Source organism: Bos taurus, chromosome 6 (assembly GCF_002263795.3).
Source record: "Bos taurus isolate L1 Dominette 01449 registration number 42190680 breed Hereford chromosome 6, ARS-UCD2.0, whole genome shotgun sequence".
NCBI classification, from domain to species: Eukaryota; Metazoa; Chordata; class Mammalia; order Artiodactyla; family Bovidae; genus Bos; species Bos taurus.
Genome location: NC_037333.1, coordinates 59,473,568 through 59,496,493, shown reverse-complemented (window position 1 = coordinate 59,496,493; position 22,926 = coordinate 59,473,568). Strand labels below are relative to the sequence as shown.

Sequence of the window (22,926 nt, the reverse complement as noted above, 5' to 3'; positions counted from 1 at the left end):
ACAGCCAGGTCCTTTTATTACCCTTGAAACCTGCACTCGTGACACAAGTTGGGCTCAGAAGCGAGTCAGATGCCAGCTTTCTGGGTCAAAGTTCCTTCAAGCACTGTATGTTAATCAAAAGCTCAACCTTGGTTAATGAGGCCATTGAGTTGGGAAGAACTTTGGAACAAATGATTACTTATTTCAACTAGAGGAGTTAGCAGAACTCAGTATTTTGTTTCCCATAGGTAGGTTGCAGACTTACGGTCTTTCTTGGAAAGGGAGGGAGGGAGAGTCTTGTGCGGTTTTATTAATTCTTGGTGGACTAGTAGCATGATGAAGTCTGCTGTACAGAGCCTAGTTAATCAGTTGTGTTTACATAAAGATGAAGCTGAATACTTAAGGAATATTGTTCATATATGGGCAGAAAAGCCAGCTGCAAAGGGCTTCCAAAGGTAAAGAAATATTTTAAAATGCTAACAGCTCACAGACTTCAAACCATTTTGAGTGTTTGGTGATTTACCCTAAAAGACCACAACTTAATGTGCCCCTGCAGAAAGAAACTTAAAGGAGTGTAATAATCATAGCTGCCCTCCATCGAGTGATTTCTCTCACGGGGCCCTAAGGGCTTTGTAGCCCTTCATAGCCCTGTTGTCTTGTTTGTTGTCACAGTGTCCCTAACAGGTGGATATCAGGCTCATATTGGATGAGAAAAAAAAGGATCAGAGAGGTTGAGTAAAATGTCCAAAGTCACTGAGCTAGCAAGCAGTAGAGCAGAGTTTGAACACCTAGGGAAATCCATGAGCTACCCCTCCCAGTTACACCACCTCTTTATATGTTTTCCTCTTCTCTCCTTGCCAGAGTTGATATTTTTTTCACTTGAATATCCTTTGTGCAGGCATGTGTGTCCCTTCAGTCATGCCTGCCTCTTTGCAACCCCGTGGAGAGTAACCTGCCAGGCTCCTCTGTCCATGGGATTCTCCAGGCAAGAATACTGGAGTGGGTTGCCCTGCCCTCCTCCAGGGGATCTTCCCAACCCAGGGATCGAACCTACATCTCTTGTGTATCCTGTATTAGCAGGCAGGTTCCTTACCACTGGGCCACCTGGGAAGCCCTGAATATGCTTTAGGTAATATCAACCCGAATAGCCTTGTGGAATTGGCAAAAGGACATGACCTATTTTCTCCATGTATCTGAGCCAGTGCAGATCTCTTGTACTAACTGGTTATGTAGCTTTCCCTGTAATCAATGCACAGACAAAGGTGTGCCGTAATCAGAGCACCGTATTTCTTCTTTTTCCCACCTCCCCTCCGTCCACTTAGCCGTCATTAACTGCACGCTCCTCGTCAGCCATCTCTGGGTTAATAGTGTTATCTTTTCCATTTCAGAGTTCGGGTAACAGAGGCATCAGGACACCTTGTGTCAGGCACCCTAGCAGTAAGCAGCCACTCCTGGGCTCACTGACGAGGTTTGGTAAGTCATCTGACTCTGTCTTCCCTTCAAACAAACATCATCGAGGGTTGGAGAAAAGTAGGTGAATATTACGTAGTGACACCAAATGTTAATCCTCTCTATCATTATTTATTTATTTTAAAAGTTATTTAATTCATTTTTGGCTGCACTGGGTCTTCATTGCTGTGTGGGCTTTCTCTAGCTGTCGTGAGCCAGGGCTGCTCTCTAGTTGGGGTGTGTGAGTTTCTCATTGCAGTCGCTTCTTTTGTTGCGGATCATGAGCTCTAGGGCGAGTGGGCTCAGTAGTTGCGGCACCTGGGCTCTAGAGCACAGGCTCGGTAGTTGTGGTGCACGGGCTTAGTTGCCCTGTGCATGTGGGATCTTCCTGGATCAGGGATTGAACCCACATCTCACGCATTGACAGGCGGATTCTTTACCACTGAGCCACCAGGGAAGCCCTTCTCTCTCATTTTTTAACCAACACATACTGTTTTTGCTTCTGGATATTTGCTTAATTTACTAAGCCAGAGTGTCCTATATGTTTATAAGTACTGTTGGCCCCAGAGGACTCCCATAGTTAAAAAATGACTGAGGCTATATGTGAATGACTTTGCTTGAAGTCTTTTAATACTGAGTTTTTCCTGTAGTTCACTGCATTTTATAACTCTAAAAATACATTTCCCCTCATAATTTAACGTGTCTAAAGTGGGGATGCATGTTATGGAGATTCTGATTTGGTGAAATACAGCATTCTTCTAATAACCCCCAAATGACTAGAATTATGTGTTCTCTGTGTTCTATTTTTCACAAAGCGCAAATGCCTTTAGAAACTAGTATCTTTGTTACTCCATATGATGAGAAAGTAGCCCGTGGACCTCCTTAGCAGTGGTGCTGGCATTCAGAACAGCCCATATGACCTCATGGAGCAGTCAATTAGATAGCAGATCCTAAAACCAGACACTGTCTTATCCAACACCTGCTTCCTCTCCAGTGCTTGGCATCGTGGCATTTACAAGTAAGATGCTCTATTTAAGGATATTTCACCCCAAAATGATTTGTCAGGATGATTTATGTATGCATGAGTACTTGTGCTAAGTCTTTTCAGTTGTGTCCGACTCTTTGCAATTGTATGGACTGTAGCCCGCCAAGCTTCTGTGTCCACAGGGATTCTCCAGGCAAGGATACTGGAGTGGGTTGCCATTTCCTTCTCCAGATTTATGTGTGAATGAGTCCAAATTCACATTCATGTTAAATGCATGGGTAAATAGTATCTTTGTAGAGTATAATGCCACAGTATGGATTCTCCAAATTACATGGATCTGATTTATATAGGCTTTAATATTTTCAGAACCTCTATATTATAGGGAACCACATGTGATAGTACATTAACCCTAAAGTCAGCAGGTGAATCAGTTAACCAAGGTTTTCCCTAGCACAGTACCAGGCTCTGTGCTAGATGCTGGGTAATTAAGACAGAAAAGATTGGTTTTCTGCCCTCAGGAACCTGGTCTAGTAGTGAAAAAGAAAGTGAAAGTGAAATTCACGTCTGATTCTCCAGGCCAGAATACTGGAGTGGGTTGCCATTCCCTTCTCCAGGGGATCTTTCCAACCTAGGGATCGAACCCAGGTCTCCCACATTGCAAGCAGATTCTTTACTGTCTGAGCCACCAGGGGTAGTCAAAGCAAACATTAAATGATGAAAGAGTTGTGAGTGGGCTGAAGAAGAATTACGAGGAATTAAGAAAGGACCTACTTTGAACGTTAGTGAAAGGAGTGACCATCATGGAAGGTTTCTTGGAATTTCAGTGCTGTTTTAACTGAGACCCAAAGAAGAAGGAATGGTTTACTAGGCATGGGAGACTGGGGGCAGGCAGTAGCGGCTTGTCAAATGAGGATATCTGGAGGGTTTCAAAATGGGCCAGTGAGCATCAGGTTCAAGGAATAAGCATGAACCTAATGGGGAAAGAGGTAAAGGAAAGTGGCTTCATATGAACAGATGTCAAATTCTGGAAGAATCTTTTGACTTAGTCAAATGTCTGTAAGAATGTCTTTAAAAGACGTTTAAGAGAATTTTTGGTTTTGTAGTTCAACATATATTCTTCCTTTCCTATTAGCATCATTTCCTAGAGCTGGATTCCAGGTTCTATTTTCCTACCAATCTTTTGAATTCTCAAATCTGTGTTCTTAATTTCCTTCATCTACCCCTCACAGAGGGTGATCAGCTTCTAGTGAGGGATTGTTTTCATGAACAAATGTGTCCACTTTTCTTTTTCTCTGTTTATTTAATGGCATCAGGGAGGGGTGATTACTGGTAATGGACTATATAATTCCTCCATCCCAAAGCCAGATTTAAGAAAAAAAAAAAGATGGAGGACTTCCCTGGTGGTCCAGTGGTTAAGACTCTATGCTCCCACTGCAGCAGGGGGCAGGTTTGATCCTGGGTTGGGATCCCACATGTCATGTGACATGGCCTCTCTCTCTCTCTCTATATATATATATGGTTTAACTAGAATGAACAGAGGTCAGCTACTGACCCTACTTCCATTTTGGACCATTGTGAGATTCTCAGATATCAAATCTTCATGCTCTATGTTGACATTTTCTATCCAGAGTACTGTTGAGCAACTGAGTAATTTAATTGACAGATTCAGAAATTCACACCTGTACATTTAGACATGTGCACATACCACACACTGCATGGAACCCCAGTTCCATTGAATTGACCAAACTTGCAGGTTTCTTAGTCATGAATGAATTTGATGTCATTTTTGAGAAATCTATTGAGTGTAGGGGCCGACCAGGGTTAGATATATCTTTTTAACAGAACTTCTAATTTTATTTTTCAAGATTTTTCTACCTCAGTTTGAGATAACATTGATCTGTTTTCCCCATTCAGAAGGAAAGGGAATCACTGGCCGTGATTGATCTATAGAAATTTGAACTTTTAGTATGAACTTTTGGTGACCTCTTTGGCCAGTCCTCTTAAAAAGTTAACATCTAGGTCATTATCTGATTTTTCGCAAGTCACAGGAAGTCTGTGCACCTCCATCAAGATGAGACATCAGGTGGTGGACATTTGTAGGAAGGGCAAAGGGGGAAAATCACAGAATTTCTGGTGGCCTCTAAGTAAAATGGTGAAACATTTTGAGTGCTGACCTTTCCTAGTCATCATAGCCTAGATTTCCATTCCAAGTAAGTTAATAAATTCTGGAGTGGATATTGTTTAACCTGTAAGCTGAAGATGCAAGTTACTTTTGAAAAAGAGGAAAAGGTGAACAGCTTAATATACTGTTTTTTTTGCTAAAATGACTCTTTGTGTTCCTTTACTGTAGATTTCATTTGATTAGATCACAAATTTCTTAGAAGCAATTTTCTTCAAATTCCTAAAAATTCCCAGAAGGGCTACCTTCTGGAAAATGATCTTGACTTCATTTTGTTTTAAGAAAGCATGCTATAACTCAAGTAGGACTTAGGCTCCTTACAGTCACCTAACTCATGTGGTCCATATGAAGGAAACTTGCTAAAGAACAGGTACACAAAAGATCAGGCAAGTGAGTTGAAACAAATTCTCTTTCATTTGCTCAACTACAAATGGGAACCTTCACAGAATGACCCCAGGCTGCTGAAGTCACTCTCCAAAGGCAGGTTCTAATTGTGACTTTTGTGCTTCTTCTGAAAATAGATGTTTTTTTCCATCACCCGTTACTACTTAGTATTTACTTTGTACCATATAACTTATTACTGCAGAGAGGGGGAAAAAGGCCCATAATTTAATTTGATTCAGGTTAATAAACTTAAAAGTACTCCATAATGAAAGATGTTGGGGCAGGAGTGTGAGGAATACAAAGATGGGTCAGACATGATCCTTGCCCCAGAAGAGTTTCAGGATGAAAGCAAAGCCATTTAGTTACGCTGTGCTGTGCTTAGTTGCAGGCAGATTCTTTATCATCTGAGCCACCAGGGAAGCCCAAGAATATTGGAGTGGGTAGCCTATCCCTTCTTCAAGAGATCTTCCCAACCAAGGAATCAAACCGGGGTCTCCTGCATTGCAGGCAGATTCTTTACCAGCTGAGCTACCAGGGAAAACCATTTAGTTATGAGAAAATGTTAATAAAGCAGGAATGAATCAAGTAACAAGCAATGTCGTAACTCATATATTTAATGTATTTTTGAAAATGCAGTAGAAGTTAATGAGTCTCTTTTCTCATCTATATCCAGATTTACCAGAGAACAAATTTACCACTTTCTTGTCTAGACCTCTTGTCTCCTTTTGTTTTGTCTGATATTTGATCCAGTTTAATAAAAGTGCTAATTCAGGTATGGAGCTGGTTGGTGTTGAGAACTTATGCAAAAGTAACTTATTGTGTAGCCAAAGTCCTTTGCTATTTATAAAGACCAATGGTGATATAAGCCAAAGAAATTTCCAAGACTTGGTATTGAAGTAGTTACGCCCAACTCACATTTAGCTTGTTGTGGGTATAATCAACCAGTGACTTCATGACATGTCATTCCTGTAACTGAGATGATCCTGAAGTGTGTTTTCTGGATCCAAATCAACATACGTTAGGAAAAACTGGTTTTCTTAAGGAAAAACTGGGTTTCATGGGGAGTTTGTGGCTAATCCCAAACTGATAATTTCTCTTATTAAAATTATTTCATCACCTGGACAAAAGTTTCACAGAGCCAGTAATTCCTTTGGCAACCTGCTTGATGACTTGCTATTTGCAAAACAAGGTAACCCATTTTCAAAAATGAAAAGGTGGCGAGGTGGATGTAAGCCATGCCTCAATCAATAACATCATGGCGGATGTTTGCCTACAAAAGGAGGACTGTCTTCCTAAAAGGAAGAGGTTTATTCCCATCATGGACAAAGAAAAGGGAAGCTATGGGCATCAACAGGATGTGTGTCTTTTGGCAGAATGACGATCGATGATGGCATGATTCTCTGTAGGAGGGTATTGGTATGGTGGAAAGCAAAGAGAACACTTCACAGTTGAGGCTGACATCTGTGGCTAACGTCAGCATTGGGCCTTTAGGCAAATTTCATGGGCAACACTCAAATGTCAACCCCGAAGTTTCCAAGAACAGCGTCTTCATCCCAGTCATTAGACAAGCATCAGAATTATGCTGAGTGGGGGGCCGGCGTTCAGGCAGTTTGCCCCCAGGTGTTAGCAGTTGGTGCAGCAGGGACAGACGGAGGCAGAAGATCTCACATTCACTTCAGCCAGGTTCACAGGTGTCTGTGCTGCCCAGAAATATCAGGAACAGAAGAACGACTTTGCTTTCATCAAGAATGACCCACGTTCTGTGCCTGCAAAGTAAGTAACATCATTTTGAAACTAAAACCAGCATCTGCAACATATAAGGGACAGCTTAGGCAAAGAATGAAGTAGTTATTGAAGAATCAGGCTGAGATGAAGGGAGCTGAATCCAGTCTGGGCATTTATTTAAATCTTAACTTGTTAGTAGCTGCTAATTTTTGGCAATCTCCTTCTGTACAGTCAGTCACCAGTGATTCTTAGAACCATAAAATATTGGCATCAGAAGGAACCCAGAAGTGGTGATGAAAATAAATGATAAATAATGGCAATAATGATAATATTTATTGAGTGCTTACTCTGTGCCAGGCACCAAAGAAGTCTTTTAATGGTATTATCTCTTTTACCTGTATGAAAATGTTAGTCACTCAGTTGTGTCCGACTCTTTGTGACCCCATGGACTATATCCTGCTAGGCTCCTCTGTCCTTGGAATTTTCCAGGCAAGAATACTGGGGTGGGCTGCCATTCCCTTCTTCAGGGGATCTTCCTGACCCAGGGATTGAACCCAGGTCCCCTGCATTGCAGGCAGATTCTTTACCATCTGAGCTACCAGGGAAGCCTTTTACCTGTATGGCCTCATTTAATTTCTACAATAATCCCATAAAGACATTAAGATTCCTATTTGGCAGCTCAGGAAACTGAGATATGAAACAGAATGTGTAACTTTCACACAGTCACAGAGTTTTCGTGAGTGCACAGCAAAGCTGGCATGCTCACTGAGGTCCATCTGAAGCCAGCGTCTACACTGTTTAACTAGTAGCCCCTCAGAAGGCAAGGGATCCTCAGAAAAAGGCATGTTTCTTTGGTGAGAGTTCATTGAGTAGCCACAGTCCCCAGGAGTTCAATCATACTTGGTTCAGTGAAAATGATGAAAGGTTGTATTGAAAATGACAGATCGTATACTCTGAAAATAGAAGCTATGTATAGTTTAATATGCAAATTAAAAAGTTTCGTGGTGGGTTCTCTTTTGGCCTCTAGTTCCCCTTCACTAAGGAACTGGCTGCAGCTTTTCACCAGCGTGGCTAAGAACACAGTCATTCAGGTCTGGATCACTCGCTGCCCCTAGACCCTTTGAACTGTTCTAGCCCTGGGATATCTGCCAATGCTTCGGGCATCAGTCATCTTGAGAACTTAAAAAACAAACAAACAAACAAAAACCACCAATGCATAGGCCCTGCTTACTGAGACAATGATATCATTGGTCTGAGAAGGAACCCAACCATCAATATTTTTTGAAAACTCCAAGATTGAGTCTCGTGTAGGTCCCATGTGGAGAACCACTGGTTTACACTTGTGCTTATTAACCTGGTGAAGGACTTTTTCTGGAAAGCATAATTTGTGTTCTCTAGCAGCTGTTTTTGTTTTTTTGGTTTTTTTCTCTGTGGTCTGTGAAGACGCTGTCACTGCTTGGTGGCGTGTTGTCTGAGACTGGATCCCCTGTTTACACCGCCCCATGACATGTCCTGAGAACCACATCTACACATCCTCCCTGCAACACTGCTGAGAATATATACTTTAATTACTTTACACCTAAAATCTTACAGATTACAACGGACTCTGTGTTATTGACAGCGTAATGATCAAGGAAACTTTATTGTCTTGACAACTCCCGCTATCTATATGTGTGTTCACTAAAATCCACAGAGCTGCTGCTGCTGCTGCTGCTGCTGCTGCTGCTGCTGCTAAGTCGCTTCAGTCATTTCCAACTCTGTGTGACCCCATAGACTGCAGCCCACCAGACTCCCCCATCCCTGGGATTCTCCAGGCAAGAACACTGGAGTGGGTTGCCATTTCCTTCTCCAGTGCATGAAAGTGAAAAGTGAAAGTGAAGTTGCTCAGTCATGTCTGACTCTTAGCAACCCCATTGACTGCAGCCTACCAGGCTCCTCTGTCCATGGGATTTTCCAGGCAAGAGTACTGGAGTGGGTTGCCATTGCCTTCTCCGAAATGCACAGAGACATGCATATAAACTGTTTAGTTCCATTTTAGGTCTAGAGAAGGTCTCGAAGGCAATGGCACACTCCAGTACTCTTGCCTGGAGAATCCCATAGACGGAGGAGCCTGGTAGGCTGCAGTCCATGGGGTTGCAAAGAGTCGGACACGACTGAGCGACTTCACTTTCACTTCACTTTCAAGGTCTCAAAAATGTCATCTGTCCTTTAATTAGACACCAATAAGAAGAGATTATCTTTACTCATCACTCTGCTGTCTCACTTAAAAATTCCTTTTGTAGCTTTCCCTCTTTATTCACACTACCACCTTCCTAGTTTTAGTCCTATCTTTATTCCTGATTTATTCCAATAGCCATGGAAGGGGAAGAAAAAAAAAGCCTAGAAGAAGCTACATCAAAATGCCAACTATGGTTGAGTGTGAAAGGTAGCGGTCTAGTTTTAATTTTTATATATGCTTTTCAGTGGTTTTCTGACTTTCCTTAATAAGCAAGTGTTACTTTCCTAAAGGAAAACCAAGAACCTTCAGCAGAATAGCCTTCTTTGTTGTTGTTCAGTTGCTAATTCGTGTCGGACTTTTTGCAACCCCATGGACTGCAACACACCACGTTTCCCTGCCCTTCACTGTCTCTCGGACAATGGCACCCCACTCCAGTACTCTTGCCTGGAAAATCCCATGGACGGAGGAGCCTGGTAGGCTGCAGTCCATGGGGTCACTAAGAGTCCCACATGACTGAGCGACTTCACTTTCACTTTTCACTTTCATGCATTGGAGAAGGAAATGGCATCCCACTCCAGTGTTCTTGCCTGGAGAATCCCAGGGACGGGGGAGCCTGGTGGGCTGCCGTCTATGGGGTCACACAGAGTCAGACACAACTAAAGTGACTTAGCAGCATGTACATTGATTTGGCAATGCCATCCAACGATCTCATTCTCTGTCACCCCCTTCTCCTGCACTCAATCTTTCCCAGTATCTTTCCCAGTCTTTTCCAGTGAGTCGGCTCTCTGCATCTGGTGGCCAAAGTATTGGAGTTTCAGCTTCAGCATGAGTCCTTCCAATGAATATTCAGGGTTGATCTCCTTGCTGTCCAAGGGACTCTCAAGAGTCTTCTCTAGCACCATATCAATTGTTATCTTACTAGTCTCTGAATGTATGTGTCCATTATACAATCCTGTCTGTGGTTCACTATCAGATCAAATTCTCAAAACAGGTTTTTCTCCTGTCATTATCCTGCTTAAACCTTCAGAGGCGCCCATTGCTCTTGAGAAAAAGTCTCATCTTCTGGAATCCAAAGGTCTCCTTCATCTAGTCCCACCCTCTGTGTGACCCCTTATGTCCACCATACCCCCCCTTTCTGGACAGCCCAGCATCCCCCTTGTCCTGGAACCAGGAGAATTCTATCAGTTGCTTTGCTCATACTCTTCTGCCCATGGAGAGCTGCACACAATCTGCCCCTTTCTCTGTATCTGTCAAAACGCTGCCTTGCTAAGCTTGGCCCGAGTACTTCCTTCTTCTGCTATATTTGTCACCTTCTATTTGTCTCAAGGATGGCAAATAGATTTCATTATATGCCAGATCCTAGCAATTGAAAATACGGAGAATCCTGAGAGCTCATCCCTGCTCAGAGGGAACAGGTTCTGTGAGCCACAGTGGTTTCTGCCAAAGGAGCAAGGGGGAGAAGTGACAGGATATCTGTTACATATCTTCCATCCATATCTTTAACTGCTTTTTTAGACCTGTGATGCCCAATACAGTAACCACTAGCCACATGTGGTTATTTAAACTAAAATTCTGGTGGTGGGTTAGTCGCTAAGTCCTGTCTGACTCTTGGGATTCCATGGACTGTGTAGCCCACCAGGCTCCTCTGTCCATGGGGATTTTCCAGGCAAGAATACTGGAGTGGTTTCCTTCTCCAGGGGATCATCCCGACCCAGGGATCGAATTCCAGTCTCCTGCACTATAGGCAGACTTTACCCATTGAGCTACCAGGGAATTAAAAATAAATACCATTAAAAGTTCACTTCCTTAGTCATGAGGCAGTCTGGGTCTTGGGTCCTGGGACCTTTTACTGCAGTGCTTGCTCCTGGACAAATGTGTCCTCGAGCAACAAAACACAAAGAAACTATGAGGAACTAAAAATAACTGTGCACATCCTCAGTTGAGGCAAATAATGAACAAAACACTAAAAGGCCAAAACCAAAAAGGCCAACTGCTGCTTCTGAGGTGCTGGGAGCCAGAGCAGGGTATTGCACATGATCCCTGCATGCAGCACCACCACGAGGGCCCGTCCCAATGCTCCGTGCCTGCCCTCACCCCATTTAAGGGACCAGCTCACCCCACCTCACTCTCTTGTGCTACAGCAGGAGTCTTAATAAAACCTTGCCTGAATTCCTCTTCTCGCCTCTTATAGTCCAAGAACTACCCACATTTAAAAAAAAAAATTAATTTTCTTTTTGGCTGTGCTGGGTCTTTGTTGCTGCGTGGGCTTTTCCCTAGCTTTGGTGAGCAGGGGCTAGTCTGCAGTTTTGGTGTGCCGGCTTCTCACTGCGGTGGCTTCTCTTGTGGAGCACAGGCACCCCAGAGCAAGGGCTTCAGTCGTTGGGGCACATGGACTCAATGGTTGTGGCGCACGGGCTTAGTTGCTCTGCAGCATGTGGGATCTTCCCAGATCAGGGATTGAACCCGTGTCTTCCTGCATCGACCAGCGGAGCCACCAGGGAAGCCCCACTACCCACATTTTAAGTACTCCGCAGCCACACATGGCTACTGGCCCCTGTGTTGAACATCAAAAACAGAGAAATGTTCCATCATAGGAAGCTTTATCAGTTCTGCTTTAGCCCTGCAATTACATAGTAATGTAAGACAGTATATTTGTTTGGTGTGTGTGTGCGCCCTGTTTTCTCAGTGAGCTCAAAAGTTTTTCTTGGGCAGGACTCTTCTCTTACACTTCTTTTGTATCCCAGAGCACAAGCCAGTGCTGGGCATATATGGAAATACTGTAAGTATTTGTTGAATGGAATTTTTAGTACCAACTTGGCAATGTGCAATGAAGTAGAGGAGTAGAAAGAGAACTAATTTGGAAATTAGGAAACCAAGTTTCTGGCCCCAGCTCTTCTGCCGCTCATCGTGTCGCTGGACTAGCTCGTTTAACTGCAGCAGGTTACAGTTTCCCCAGATGTAAGCAGTTAGAGGCCAGGCTCTGTCGGAGGACTTTCCCCGTTTGGAATTCTGTGAGACATATGCATGCTTCCCAGGTGGTGTAACTGGTAGAAAACCAGCCTGCCAGTGTAAGAAATGCAAGTGATGCAGGTTCGATCCCTGGGTTGGGAAGATCCCCCGCAGTAGGAAATGGCAACCCAGTAAGAGTATTCCAGTATTCTTGCCTGGAAAATCCCATGGACAGAGGAACCCCATGGGCTAAAGTCCATGGGGTCACAATAAGTCAGACACAATGGAGCACACACACAAGTGTGAGGACTACCACAGTGTGGAGTGTTCACTTTTCAGCAGAAATGCAGTCATGTACACACACACACACAGATACACATGGAAAAAAAAAAAAAAGAAAACTAGCCTGTTAAAAATATTCTAACTTATTTAAAATTCCATCCCATTTATCTAATTTCCTGACTAAATAAGACTATCATTTTAAGGTTTGATTTCACCAGATCTATAGCTAAATTCTTCTTTTAAGAGGATCATACCAAAGGGAAGATGACTCCACAAGCAGAGAATGTTAGACCAGGCAAGTGCGACGGAGAATTAGTGGTCTTTGTCAGCAACAAGGCAATGTAACCGCTGCCTCATGGTTTGTTTTGTTTTAATTAGTTAATTTATTTATTTTGGCTATGCTGGGTCTTCCTTGCTGTGCGGGCTTTTCTCTAATGGCCTCGGGCGAGAGCTACTCTCTTTATATACACGGGCTTCTCGTTGCAGTAACTTCTCACAGGCTCTAGGGGCCCTGGCTTCAGTAGCTGCAACTCCCTGCCTCATGGTTTTAACAACCAAACTGAAAACCCCTAGTTTATGCTGCCCACCCTTCGCTGTTGCTCTAAGTAAGGGACCAGCAAACTAAGGCCCACTCTGCTGCCAGTTTTTGTATGTAGCTCAGAATGGTTTTTACATTTTTAAGGCTTTCTCAAAAAAAGAAAAAGAAACATATAACCATTTGGCCGGCAGAGCTGAAAATATTTACTATGTGGCTCTACACAAACAGCCAGTGAGTGACCTTCATATACAGATCCAACCACTTTCCAAGGCAGATCACTTTCTGAAGTGTCGTGATGGCCTGTGGCTCAAGCACGGTGGATGAAACTCCCTGTTCTCCATGTGTCAAGTCAGGGAAAGGCCGCTGCTGGGGGCGAGGCTGGGCCATGGCTCCACCCCCTTTCCATTGGAAGCAGGCAGGGGCCTTGACTCTGAGTGCAAACCCAGTCCTTGGATCCAGTCTGTGCTCTCTGGTCTTGACGTTGGAAATTTGATGAGTCACAGTTTCTGGCTGTGTCTTCCTTGACATTCAGCATTCAGGAGAATAAATTCTGAAGGTCCCTTGAAGGGAAAAGCTGCACACTCCATGGTCATCCAAGCTTATCTGAGGCAGGAGCCGGGCTTGCATCTCAGTTTATTTTTCTTTTTCTTTTCCCCTCTCCTCCAGACACTCCTTTCAGTGCTTGAGGGATCTAGATTGCATATGCAGATAGAAAGACTGCCAGGGAGACACAGGGCCCACCAGGTAGGGCTGGGCCTGCATCTGAGCTCAGACAGCAGCCATGCCGTGTAGGCCTGAGACACACTGTGAAGCTGACTGTTTTAAAAAATTTTTGTAATTACTCTTTTTCGTTCCCATCAGACACCCCGTGGAAAAGGCCCTTGGATTTCTCCAAACCCTCTCTCTATCTAGGCCTGCTCTCTAGGTTCTCACCAAGATTTGGTTCCTAAAATGTACTTCTTAATTATCTAACTTCCCTGGTCAGTTCAGTTCAGTTCAGTCACTCAGTTCTCTCTGACTCTTTGTGACCCTATGGACTGCAGCACGCCAGGCCTCCCTGTCCATCACCAACTCCTGGACTTCACTCAAACTCATGTCCATTGAGTCGGTGATGCCATCCAACCATCTCATCCTCTGTCGTCCCCTTCTCCTCCCACCTTGAATCTTTCCCAGCATCAGGGTCTTTTCAAATAAGTCAGCTCTTCTCATCAGGTGCCCAAAATATTGGAGTTTCAGCTTCAGCATCAGTCCTTCCATTGAATATTCAGGACTGATTTCCTTTAGGATGGACTGGTTGGATCTCCTTGCAGTCCAAGGGACTTTCAGGAGTCTTCTCCAACACCACAGTTCAAAAGCATCAATTCTTTGGCACTCAGCTTTCTTTATAATCCAACTCTCACATCAATACATGACTACTGGAAAAAACATAGCCTTGACTAGATGGACCTTTGTTGGCAAAGTAATGTCTCTGCTTTTTAATATGCTGTTTAAGTTGGTCATAACTTTCCTTCCAAGAAGTAAGCATCTTTTAATTTCATGGCTGCAATCACTATCTACAGTGATTTTGGAGTCCCCCCAAATAAAGTCTGTCACTATTTCCACTGTTTCCGCATCTATTTGCCACAAAATGATGGGACCAGATGCCATGATCTTCGTTTTCTGAATGTTGAGCTTTAAGCCAACTTTTTCACTCTCTTCTTTCACTTTTATCAAGAGGCTCTTTAGTTCTTCACTTCCTGCTATAGGGTGCTGTCATCTGCATATCTGAGGTTATTGATACTTCCCCTGACAATCTTGATTCCAGCTTATGCTTCTTCCAGCCCAACGTTTCTCATGATATATACTCTGCATATAAGTTAAATAAGCAGGGTGACAATATACAGCCTTGACATACTCCTTTTCCTATTTGGAACCAGTCTGTTGTCCCATGTTCAGTTCTAACTGTTGCTTCCTGACCTGCATACAGATTTCTCAAGAGGCAGGTCAGGTGGTCTGGTATTCTCATCTCTTTCAGAATTTTCCACAGTTTATTGTGATCTACACAGGCAAAGGCTTTGGCATAGTCAATAAAGCAGAAATAGATGTTTTTCTGGAACTCTCTTGCTTTTTCAATGATCCAGCAGATGTTGGCAATTTGATCTCTGGTTCCTCTGCCTTTTCTAAAACCAGCTTGAAGATCTGGAAGTTCATGGTTCACATATTGCTGAAGCCTGGCTTGGAGAATTTTGAGCATTACTTTACTAGCGTGTGAGATGAGTCCAACTGTGCGGTAGTTTGAGCATTCTTTGGCATTGCCTTTCTTTGGGATTGGAATGAAAACTGACCTTTTCCAGTCCTGTGGCCAACTTCCCTGGTTGCCCAGTCAGTAAAGAGTTTGCCTACAGTGTGAGAGACCCTAGGAGGGGAAGATCCCCTGGAGAAGGAAATGGCAACCCACTCCAGTACTTTTGCCTGGAGAATCCCATGGAGGGAGGAGCCTCGTGGGCTACAGTCCATGGGGTCCCAAAGAGTTGGACACAAATGAGCAACTTCACTTTATGCCTATTGTTTGAAAAATGGGTAGTGCACAGTCTGAGCGACTTCACTTTCACTTTCCAGTATTCTTGCCTGGAAAATCTTTCACATCTACACTTTTTTTTTTTCTTCTCCTTTTGTCCCATTCTCTCCTCCAGGCTAATTTTTAAAGTTCTATCACCCTTCTGTATACACAACCGCCTTTAATATAATCTGGTGTGCCTCACGTCTAATAAAAATCCAAATTTACAAAACAAAAGGTCTGAAAGGTAAATCTTCCCTTTGTTAAAGAAGTTTTCCTGTCTGAAAAACTAGTATCCCTCTCTGTCTCTCTCTACCTCCCTTACATGTTTCTCGCTTTCTACACTTCATTATGCACAGTAGTAGTAGTAGTTACTCACTCAGTGGTGTCCGACTCTTTGCGACCCTATGGACTGTGGTTTGCCAGGTGAATATTGCTGTCCTCATCATACAGGCAGCCCGGATAAAGTAAATACAAACACAAGGATCAAACCTGGTTCTTTTCGGTGCCTTGGGGGCCTTCCCCTTTCTGTGCAGTCTAGACTTGTGTAGCGCCGCCTCCGTGTCTAGCTGACGGGAGACATACTCTTGAAACTGGAGAAGAAAGGTGACTAGGGCACGCGTGCTAAGTCACTACGTAGTGTCTGACTCTTTTTCGACCCCATGGACGGCAGCCTTCCAGGCTCCTCTGTCCATGGGGATTCTCCAAGCAAGAATACTGGAGTGCATTGCCATGCCCTACTCCAGGAGTTCTTCCCGACTCAGGGATTGAACCCACATCTCTTACATAGGCAGGCGGTTCTTTACCATGGCGCCACTTGGGGGATTGGGGGCGGGGGAGGAGGTCTGAGTTGCCTGCAAGCAAATTCATTTTTGTATTTGCAGATCTTGAGATGCAGTGAGTATATAGCCGTGCTGTCATGCTGTATCATACAAAAAAGTTCACTTTCCCTAGTTTGTTTACTGTCAAACCTTGGCTCATTAAATATATCCAGTAGCCTGGGTCATGATCATACGAAAAATAGGACCTTGGCTCACTTAAAACAATAGTTGCTTTTGCTTCAGAGAAGGCAATGGCACCCCACTCTGGTACTCTTGCCTGGAAAATCCCATGGATGGAGGAGCCTGGAAGGCTGCAGTCCATGGGATCACTGAGGGTTGGACACGACTGAGTGACTTCACTTTCACTTTTCACTTTCATGCATTGGAGAAGGAAATGGCAACCCACTCCAGTGTCCTTGCCTGGAGAATCCCAGGGACAGGGGAGCCTGGTGGGCTGCTGTCTATGGGGTTGCACAGAGTTGGACACGACTGAAGTGACTTAGCAGCAGCAGCAGCAGCATTTGCTTCAGTTGGTACAGATTCATTTGGAGAAATTACCAATTCTCAAGGATGATTCAAGTCCAGCACCAAGCTCCCAGCAGCTTCCAATGAATAGTAACGAGCAGTGCCCGTGTACCACTGCTCCATTCTAGAATTCCCAGCCTGGAAAAAGGCAGTTGTCACGCCCAGGGAAGCATCCATTAGGAAAGTTTGCTCTCAGTCAAATACTCACAGCCAGTTCTGGATAGAATTTCCTGACACACAGCCTTGGCTTCCATCATTACTGACTGAAGAACATATACACAGCTGTGAGACAGAGAAAAAAAGAAATCAATTTGCTAAAATTTGGAGATGTAAATACGTAAAAAAACCCATCATCTTTGGGATTCTCCATTAGATTTCAGTGTAACCCTAATGGTTACAAGTTGAGATTTTGGTGTCTGAGTGAGTGGGTTCCAGTCTTGCCTTCCACCAATAACTAGTTTTATTTAACTAGGGATCTCAATAATACTTGCCGCATAGGGTTTTGGAGATGAGTGAAGAGGTAGTATTTGTCAAGAATTTAGTGCTGGGTATGATACACAGTGGGTGTTAAATACATGTTAGTGTGTTAGCACATGTGTGCGGGACATGGTCTACTGCGGCTTGTCTCAAACTTTCTGGGCTCAGAACATCTTTAACAGGCAAATAAAATAAAGGACACTCAGATATAAACTTCAGATAAATAATAAAGTAATTTTTTTTAGTATAAATATGTCTCAAAAGTTGCATGGATACTTAAATATTATTTGTTGTTTATCTGAAATTCAAATTTAACTAACACAACAGTGTTAATCAACTATTCTTCAATATAAAATAAAAATTAACAGAAATTAACTCTGATCTGCATTTTTATTTGCTGAATCTGGCAACCCTGTCTTCACATTCTTAAGAATTATTAAGGAACCCAGAGTGCTCTTGTTTATGTGGGTTGTATCTGTAACTATTTACCACATTAGAAATTCAAACTAAGAAATTAAAAATATTTATTAAGTACTTCAAAAGTGGCTCAGAGGTTAAAGCATCTGCCTGGAATTCAGGAGACTCAGGTTCAATCCCCGGGTCGGGAAGATCCCCTGGAGAAGGAAATGGCAACCCACTCCCGTACTCTTGCCTGGAGAATCCCATGGAGGGAGGAGCCTGGTAGGCTACAGTCCATGGAGTCGCAAAGAGTCAGACACGACTGAGTGACTTCACTTTCACTTTTCTTTCACTTTCATGTTAACATAAATAACATTTTATGAAAAACTATATTTCCAAAAAAATAGATGATAGAAAGCACATTATATTTTTTGCAAATAATTACTGGCTTGATAGAAGTCAACTTTATTCTTATGTCTGCTTATGCCTTCCATCTGGCGAAATACATTATTTTTATTGAAGTAATTAAAGAATACTCGGCTTCACAAAGATATGTAGTTGGAAAAGAGAGGGGTATTTTGATATACTTTTCAGATAGTTGAGAACATTCTTCTTTACTATTAAAGCCAAACTCTATAAGAGATAGTTTCTTAATGATTAGTTGTAGTATGGAATCTGAAACCATATCAGTGAAGTTTTTATCAGATCAGATCAGTCGTTCAGTCGTGTCTGATTCTTTGTGACCTCGTGAATCGCAGCACGCCAGGCCTCCCTGTCCATCACCAACTCCCAGAGTTCACTGAGACTCACATCCATCGAGTCAGTGATGCCATCCAGCCATCTCATCCTCTGTCATCCCCTTCTTCTCTTGCCCCCAATCCCTCCCAGCATCAGAGTTTTTTCCAGTGAGTCAACTCTTCCCATGAGGTGGCCAAAGTACTGGAGTTTCAGCTTTAGCATCATTCCTTCCAAAGAAATCCCAGGGCTGATCTCCTTCAGAGTGGACTGGTTGGATCTCCTTGCAGTCCAAGGGACTCTCAAGAGTCTTCTCCAACACCACGGTTCAAAAGCATCAATTCTTCAGCGCTCAGCCTTCTTCCACTGGTTTACTTGTACTATGAATGGGCCTTTTACTATGTGTGATTCTGTAACATTGTGAATTGGTCATTTGGAAAATACTGGCTTACTGAGTTGTGAAGATCATTGAAATATTGACACATTTCATTGTATAATATTTTTAAAAATCACATTTACTAATATCACAACTAATTTAATCAGAAAAGCATTTAATTATGACAAACTATTAAGCTCATGGTGGTGAATAGAAGTTCTTCAAAAATTGAACTTTTGCTTGAAAGCTCCGATTTTATCATTGGAGACAAATACCATTAGTTGTGTTCTTTGAAGAGACAGGCACATTTCATTTGTTTCTCCAGAAAGTATCTACCAAATACCCAGTATCTGGATAACCATAGTTTAGCTGCAGTTATTCTTTCAAGTAAAAATAGTGTTCTGTGACAGAAGCAGCTGTAGTTCACCCTGTACCTGTCACACATGTGACTTTTCTTGAGTCTATGGTCATGATTAAGTATGCAGCAAGAGTGTTTTGTGCATGCTTCCCATTTCATCACACAGAATATTTAAAAAGATATATGCTCGAGTCAAGATGTGTTAAAATGATGGAATTAATGTTTTCCTGTTTCAAGTACATTCAAAAAAATAATAAAGACAACTTCTAGTGCCTGCTAATAGAAAAATGCTGTGATTCCTAGTGCAAATTGGTGCCACTGTCTTCTTTTGTGCTGAGGTACCAGCAGTGTAACTCTCTGCTGCCTTTTCATCATTGGTGCAAAAGTCAACACAGTGGAAAAATACAGAAATGTTATTTCGTATTATTATGAAAATTGTTTTGACTTTGCAGACCTCTGAAAGGGTCTCCCAGGGGATCCAGGGACCTCACTTTGAGAACCTTCTGGTCCCAGTGAAACTGTTACTGTCCCAGTGAAAAGACAGTGATGGGCTGTATGTTGATTCATCGTGTGTTCCCCTCATCTGTTCCAACATCTCCTTCCTTAAGCAGTTTGGAAAAACACTAGAGACTGTGGGGACCTTTCTTAGGGTTTGATTTAGGCTGGGCTGGGTGACCAGAAGTTTCTGACGCTGCCTTCAGGATGCTCTCAGATGCCCTCCCAGAAAACTGAAGGGGCTTGAATGAGTCAGGGGAGTAAAGACTTCTCAAGGATTCTGTGAGACTTACTCGCCTCTCTCCAAATAAAACATTCTCCTCTTGCTCTTCCTCCTTCTTATCACTGGTGTCTAAGAGAACTCAAAACCCCTTTCAGAATCTGGAACCATCTTGCAGACCAAATACATGCTAGATTCAGATATATCTAAGCTAGAGATGGGCCTCTGGAATCACAGACACTCTGGTGAAAGAGCAGAGAGAGGTTGATTTTCTGCCCTAATATAACTCGGCAGTTAGAAGTACCCAGGGGACATCTGCATGCTGGCATACCCAAAACAATAGCACAAAACCCAACTTAGAATTGCATGGCTGGAAGTGAGAAAATGCTACTATCAAACATTTATATTGCCTGGAAGGCACAGTTCTTTCTCAGGGACAAAGAATTTATCTTCTGAGCAGCATGAGATGAAATATTTGAATATACAATAGAACACCAAGGACTATATTTGACACAGGGAATTTTAACACAGCCCACAGTGTTTAAAGTCAAATATCAAATTTGTGGCCATAGGAAAAAAATGAACATAAAGGCTTACTTGAAGTGGGGAAATCCATACTATCCATATCTCAGTTTTTGTGGTTAACTGAGATCCTCGATAGTAGAATCTGTCAATAGATTTCAAAGTGAGCAGGACAGATTGTCTTGGGGTGAAAAGGTGAAAAGAAGGATTGGGGAACCCAAGGAAAAGGAGTAGAAGAACAGGGCCAAATGTGTTCTTGTAGAGCCTAGAAAGCATACACAGGTGACTCTGGATTTGACCAACAGATCCTCCCTGGAGCCAGGGTCCTTGTGGCAGGAGAGAGTGGCTTAGATGAAGAGCAATGACTGGATTGGATCTGCTCTGATTCTCAGCTCTGCCCTTATCAGAGCATGCCCTGGGGCAGGTTCTCTGAACCTGTCTCCTCCTCCTCTGTTAGATTAAATTAAATGAGATTATAGATCAGTTCAGTTCAGTCACTCAGTCTGTCCAACCCTTGGCGACCCCTTGGAATGCAGCACACCAGGCTTCCCTGTCCATCACCAGGATTGTTTATCAGGTAACCGGTAATTGTGGTTCAGTTGCAAATTCGTGTCCAATTCTTTGAGACCCTGTGGACTGCAGCATGCCAGGCTTCCCTGTCTGGCATTTAATCCTTGGTTCTTATTTCATGGCATGATTTGATGGTTAATTTATTTGCCACCTTGTCTTTATAATCCACTTTTCTCATCCTCTTTGAATATAGAACAAAACATAGCTACTACATCAAAACCCTAAACTCTCAAGTCCTACCTGGAGTCATACCTGGAGTTTACTCCATTAGGCACACTTTGGATTCTGATATTGTCTTCACACTTTTTTTTTCTTCAGAATTCAAATATGTTCCTTAACCATAAGCACTGGACAGCGTGCTAAGGATGCAGAGGCTACTCTTACGGTCTAGAAAGTGGTTGACTTGTATGTGGATATGTGGTACAACGTGGCTTGTACCCAAGAGTACCCAAGAGAGGTACTAATGAAGGGAAAGACTCCTATGAAGTGAATAATTACTCCCCAGTTGTGTGGGTTTGTCGCTTTGCAGATTTGTTCCTCTTTGGTTTGCTTAAAGAAGGGGAGGTGGGCTGTGGGGGTCAAGTGAGATAGACTCCCCTGCCCTCCAAATAGGATAAGAATTTGATGAGCCCAGAGGGAGGAAGGTGAGAATATGCCAGAATTAGCAGGGAGACTCAGTCATACCATGTGGCGAATTTGAGGCTCTGGGAAGAGGCATATCTGAGGGTGGGGAATTGGGTGGTCCTGGCCATGAAGGAGGGAAACCCTGGCCTGTCAGGAAAGTCCAGCTTCAGCCTCGTGACCTAGAGCCAGCTGTTGAATCTTTCTGGATCTCTCTTCAGTAGAATCTGGATGATAACAAATCTGTTTCACTCCCTCACCAGCTTGTTTATTACCTAAAATAAAAGAAGAAAGAGGGTGATAGGAGTAATTGATATACACATCATCTCTTTGTCAAGGAGTTGGGCAAAAAAGCAAGGATAGAAAGGAGGATAGGAAAGAGAAAATGAGAAAAAAAAATAAGAGAGAAGGAAAGGGGAAGGGAGGCAGGCATGCAGGTATCTGTGTTAGAGGGCAAGATGAATTCAAGAGGAGAAGTGTTGTGAAAGCACAGGCACTGCAGCCTGGGCCGAGGCCCGGGAGGTCGGCTCACCACGCCTCTGGGAGGCAGATAACCGGCCTTGAGGATATCCACCCAAGGTGGATTAGTCACAGCACTAACCTGAGGCATCTGTAATACTGAGGAAACTGAAAACAAGATAGGACCTATAGAGGTAAGGGGTCGGGGAGGAAAAATGGACAATTACCTTGCAAATGCTTTGGAAATGTGTATATGCCATTTTCTACGCTCTCAGATTAAGAGGGCTGGCAATTCTTTGGGTAAATCTTTCCTGGTTTTAGAGATTTTTATTTTATAGGTGAGGAAAACAGGTCAGAGAGGTTAAGTGATTTGCTCAAGGTCACACAGCTGGTGTGCCCAAAAGCCTTGATCGCAGTTCCCTGTTGAGTCTTCTTTCTACCCCACTGGATATCCTAAAGGTATGAAATGAAGAATTCTAGGTGTTCCTGGGGACTCTGGTGGGAGTGGGGACTAGAGAATGGGTTTTCTTATTTGCCTAACCTGGCTGTGTGTGATTCCAAAGCCAAAGTCAATTCCTTCTCTCTACGGCCTTGGTCTCTTTTTATGGAGTTGGCTCGACGGTCACGGGATAATTCTGTTTTCTCATTTCTCAGCTCCAAGAGCAGGTAGGTAGGTGCGAGCTGCCCACAGGAGCTCCGGACTTCATTGACGTTCATGTGTGCTGTAGATGATCCCTGGGTGCTCTCTCTTTATCTTGTTAACCCTGGTGGTACCAAGAGGCACCTGACTTTTGGGTATGCTAATAATTCAGTGCCAGCCAGTTTCTGTTATCCTCCAGTTGTAATTGTTAACTTGAATGGAATGCAAAACTTCTGGTTTGGAGCAGAGTTGGTTTTTAACTGTGAATTACTTGAAGGGTATGGAAAATGGGAAGTACGTTTTATTTTTTGTGGAAGTTCGTTTTTGTAAAGCTTTTTTGGCGTCCGCTTTGCTCTGAAAACTAGAAATACATGGTACATGTTTAGATGTGGCAGTCTCTACAGATTCACTTGTGACCTCTACCCTTTATTAACTCTTGCCTTTGACACTTTTTCATTTTAACAAGCCAAGACTTGCTTGGGGA

General features: G+C 43.2%; 1 protein-coding gene across 17 annotated transcripts in view; it reads left to right on the top strand.

The window, feature by feature from the left end:
* Window positions 1–22,926, top strand: part of RBM47 (RNA binding motif protein 47) — a 276,361-nt gene that overhangs the window by 167,022 nt on the left and 86,413 nt on the right. For 16 of the 17 annotated variants that reach the window (NM_001206034.1, XM_024993385.2, XM_005207883.5 and 13 more), the window contains one exon: window positions 1,368–1,452. The gene's annotated coding sequence lies outside the window, so the exon portion shown is untranslated. Of the gene's footprint in view, window positions 1–1,367; window positions 21,997–22,926 lie in introns of all 17 variants that reach the window. The other variant, XM_059887625.1, reaches the window with a different exon arrangement.